This window comes from Mus caroli, chromosome 9 (assembly GCF_900094665.2).
Source record: "Mus caroli chromosome 9, CAROLI_EIJ_v1.1, whole genome shotgun sequence".
NCBI lineage: Eukaryota > Metazoa > Chordata > Mammalia > Rodentia > Muridae > Mus > Mus caroli.
In genome coordinates this window covers 81,892,585-81,897,977 of record NC_034578.1, presented here as the reverse complement: position 1 = coordinate 81,897,977, position 5,393 = coordinate 81,892,585, and positions in this window count along the sequence as shown.

Sequence of the window (5,393 nt, the reverse complement as noted above, 5' to 3'; positions counted from 1 at the left end):
AACCAGACTTTAATTAAGGTCTTTAAACTAGCATCCTTAGTAGATTATATATACCACCCTTTTCTGTATGTATTTATTTTAGTAACATATGGGCATGCTATTATTATGGAGTATAAGTTTGGGTGGACAAGTTTGCAAATGTAATGAAGCGTCTTATTCTAATGTCAAACTTTGTATTTCATTTCTGACTAAATGAGATGGCTCATAAACCACAAATCACCTCCACTGTGTAATTTGTTTAGTTTAACATTTATAATGAAATGATTACATGAATGTAAATGATTAATGAATTTACAGTGAAATGAATGTACCACATCCATTTAAGAATTTACTAATTACCTTTGTCCTAACACTGCAAGTGCCCTGTGATTTGGGGATATCAAAATTATTTTAACAGCACAGCAACACAATAGAAATCTACACAATGAATCAATTTACATCTATTTTAAGCTATACTCATGGTCACAAGCATGAAATAAATACTTCTATCTACATCTGGATGAGTCTTTTACATGTCATGTTAACATATATGTGTATACATGCTCACAAAATTTCTGTTATAAGAAGTTTTTAAAGTAACGTTACATAAATTATTTTAAAAGGTTCGTTCAAGGGGCTCTGTAGATGACTCAGTCTGTAAATTGTTTGCCTCACAAGTGCAAGGATCTGAATTCAATACTCACCACATATGTGACACAGATGAGCATGGTGCTTCACTCTCATACTTCCAGAGCTGAGGAGGCAGAGACAGGTACATCCCTGGAACTCACCTTCTATCAAACTCCATCAACTCAGCAAGTTGCAATCGAGTGGGAGGCCTGCTTCCAAAACAAAATGAATGACACCCAGAAAACAATATCCAAGGTGTTTTCTGCCCTTCACTCATATGCAAGCCTGTGAGAACGTGCATGTGTGTATTAAGTTTTTTAATACACACACACACGGGGGGGGGGATACCTAAACACTAATGTCTTCAAACCAGTCCATAAGGCAAGCAGAAACATACTCAACTCATTGGTTATCTTGGACACCGATGTTGCACCCAAACATGTGATACTCTATCACATTGTGAATACTTCTGGAGGGGAGGATTCTGATGCCCTCTTCAGAACTAATTTTGCCATAAGGGCTTAAGATGTGGACATTTTGACACTCTCAGGGACCCTTAAACTGCATGTTTCTTTTGCATTAACTTGATTCCTTGTTACCAAGTCTCTTACTAATAATTTACTCAGCAGGTTAAAAAAAAATCACCCTCAAGAGAAGAGACAAAAATCTCTTTATCTCAATCAAAGAGCTCATTTTATTCATAAATATGGAATCTTAATAAGTAAGACTGAAGGTTGGAGAAATGCCTGAGCAGCTAAAAGCACTTGTTCTTACAGAGGATGGAGGTTTTAAATCCCAGAACCAAAAGGCAGCTCAACAGCATNNATAATTCCAGTTCCAGGAGATGCAATGGCTTCTTCTAACCTTTGTGAGCACCAGGCACACATGTAGTATGCATATGTACATACATATATACATGTTTACACACATACATATATGCATATAGATACATGCTATACAAAACATTCATACACATAAAATAGATTTAACTTTAAAATATGTCAGCATCTTTTTTTCTAGGGTTTGCATTTTCTGGCACATGGAATAACCCAGACCAAGAATCCTTGCTCTTACCACAACACCTGGGTGGAGTCAGTGAATGAGCTTTTTAATATTTTCAGTTACTTAATTTGCATAATCCCTATGTATGGCTTGCTGCAAAACTTCCTTAACCCATGGAGACAGATGGAACCTCTTCAGTTTCTTGGGTAAGTTTGAATCAATAGTCTTCAGCATATGAAGAAAGAGAAATATCTATGTTAGTTGATATCAGGATCATGCAAAGAATCTTTTGGTTATGTGGTTTGGTAGCATTCAAGTCTTTAAATGCACATACTTGTTTGGCTGATACTGGTAGTTACTTGAACATTCCTCATCAGTGGTTCCCAACCTTCCTAATGCTGTGACCTTTTAATACAGTTCCTCATGATGTGGTGACCTCCAAACTTAAGATTACTCCATTACTACTACATAACCATAATTTTGCTACTTTATGAATTATAATGTAAATATCTGATATGCAGAATGTCTGACATGTGATCCCCCAAATGTGTTATAACCAACAGGGTGAAAACTACTTCTCTACATCACTGTTTTAGATTCACCAAACCTAAGAGTGGTAGACATTGTTTCTCCTGCCTGAGTAAATAGGAAATGGAAGCTGATAGGAACCAACCTGGACTGGTCTAAACTATTCTAAAGTAAGAGGAATTACAAAGGCAGTCTTGAATTGTGTACTTCTTTTCTCCATTCTTCAAGGGTTCATCCCACACCTCTCTTTTCATCCTGATCTACAGATTGTCAAGGTTGTTCTGTTTTTAGTCCTCTATACTTAACAATAGAGGACAGTCCAGGCCATAAAAAACAGACATTGGCAACAGGTTTTAAAGGCAAGCACGTGTTTGAAAAGATTTGATAACCTAGCTATGCTTTCCATTAAGTTATCAGGATAATCCCAAAAGACAGATTCAATCACATTGTTATCTCACCATGGGAGTAGAAATAAAAAAGTCCTGGAAAGTCTGAGCTTGTATATTAGATATAAAGGTTTTCAGAACGTATTCAATGGTTATGCTGAAAGTCTATTTCTGTTCTAAACACACAGACAAAATGTGTCTTCAACAACCCATCCCGTATCAATTCTCCATCTAAAACGCAGGTGCGTGGTAACAGCTTAGTACACGGAAGGTGAAGGATGAGCATCAGAGTTTTCACAGCTGAGATCACCCAAATTGCCTATTGTGGGTGGATTCCCTTCTGAAGAATAAGCATGATTTAAATTTCTACTTGGCAGTCAAAATTCAATAAACCACATCAACAAGGCTGGGTTCTGTAGGCCGCACTATAGAGAATGGGCCAATTAATCTTCAAAAGTGATCAATTAGCCTGTGTCACATCACTTCGTACTCACATGCCACTCAACTGGGCTCGATGCTTTTGAATATATTTTTTTGAATTTTATTTTTTAAAAAATCAAATGCCTGAAAAGAAAGGTAGAGAGTGAAATGAGTCTCTCCAATCTTTTACAAAATTCAGGTTGCATTCATGTAACTTCTGAAGCGTTCATTAATCCTGTTTGTGAGCCCATCACACCTGCTTGGTATGCTGCCTCCAATACATTCCTTGATGTTTTTCTTATAGTTTGTGACTTTTGCTTAATTATGACATAGGCTTTCTATGGGGAGTAAAACTGCTCCTGTGTGAGGTCCAGAGTATTGTTTGTGACATGGGTGTGACCATGACAAGGACCCCTAGCATCAGACCCAGGTGGAAATGGCAAAGCCTCCCCTTCTGGTTCATGTGTGGATATTGACAGTATGTGAAGAAAGTCTCTACTATAACTTTCTCCCCTGATATGTCTACAGCCTTAAGAATGCTTCCTGACAGAGGCTACTCCTACCAAGATTAGCTAAACGTACCTCCTTTGATCNAACTGTACACCACAAGCTCTACCNCCTCATTCCAGCTTTCTGTCTGTATGTCTGTCCTTTTCTTTATTGCCTTGACAGCCACAGCCAGATTGGAGTCCCTGGAACTATGCAAAGNTGCAGCAACTTTCTTCAACACAGCATCAGTAAAATTCATTGTTACCTAGTAGGTGACATATTCCTTGAAGGGCACAAGGGGTATTGGACATGTGGATCTAATTCTCATGTGATATTTATCTTAACTGATGAATTTTAAAATTGTGCCTAAGAGAATACATACATTTCAAGCCACAACCCTTATCAATTATTATTTAATAGTCTTGGATGGGATAAATCCAGTTGTAATTTTTACAAAATATTTCTAGAGTACAACTCTGCCGAGAACCTCTATTTTATAGGCTTGGTCATGTGGAATATATGCTCCTTGGCCTGGATCCTCCAGAAAGCAGAGCCTGAAGCAGTGACTGTGCTTCTAATGGTTTATTTGCTGGAAACCAGCACAGAATGTTGTGTTTAAAAGCAGATGTAATATGTAATTCATTACGACACAGTGTGTTAGCATGCTAGTTTCTGCACCATAGGATATCATAGAAGACTCAAACAGCAGTTCAACAGGCTTGCACAAACAGCAAGATTTTGTAGGATGTTTTGAGGGGAGTGATGTACCTTAGAATATTATACAGGAGTGAGGAAGAAGAGAACTCTCTTGACCTCTCCTTCCCCCACAGAGCATTCTTCATTCCTTGAGGAATTGTAACTCTTTTATTCTAGTGCCTTCACTTAGCCCATGAACAGCTATGCTGTGAGAAATCAGTTCTCAATGCCTTCAGACATCATTCAATTCTGAAGGTAGGGCCAGTCTGCCATTATCTTCAACTTGAGATCTAAAGTCCCCAGGAAGATAGGCCTCTAGGCATACCTATGGGGGTTTTATCTAAGTTATGTTGACTGAAGTGGGGCACAGGACAGCACATCTTAATTGTGGGCCCGATGATCCACTAGATGGGGAATACTGAACTATGTATAATGGAGTAGGTGTGGTGATCATATCATACATTTGTCACTATTCCTTGACTGTAGATGCTGTGACCAGTTCCCNCAGTCTTCTAAATTTGAGACTTCCCTGCCATGATTGGTTGTAACTTGGAAATGTGGGCAAGAGTCAAGCCTTTCTCTCTTAAATCACTTTTATCACAATATTATATTACAGTATCAGGAAAATAAACTAAGACAGTAGAGGAGCAAAGAGCTCATTTCAGAAGATCTAACCACCAAGATACAGTATCTTACATGGTGACCTTGACCACTGCACATCACTGTTTCCTAATCACTACTNCAAAGAGCAACCAGAATATCACCAGGTATAGAGTTCCTGGGTCTGTGGACTTATTAAAGGAGTAATGCTTAAACTGCTGTCTTTTCATTGGTATTTGTAACATATTTCTTGTATAAGTGACATCAGAGTTGAGAAATCTTTAGCTAAACATTTAAAAGTCCTCTATTCTAAATGTTGCTGTTTGCTAAATCAATTATTAAAAGAAATGATTATATAAGCAACATGCTTCCTTTACNCTCAGTGCTTTCAATCGTTCCNGATGAACAGGCTGTCTAATCAGTTAGAGCTTCAGGNGCCGTAACCTAGACAATGCACAAACTGATGCCAGAAGTGACAGTATTAGAATTTGTGCTTTTCTTCTCTCTTCTCTTTCTTTTCTTCTCTCTTCTCTTGAGCTGGAGAGGCAGCTCAGTGTAAGGGCTCTGGCTGCTCTTCCGGAAGACTTGGGTTTGATTCTTAGTACCTACATGATGGCTCGCAACTGTCTGTAACTCTAGTCTCGGAGGATACAGAGGATACAG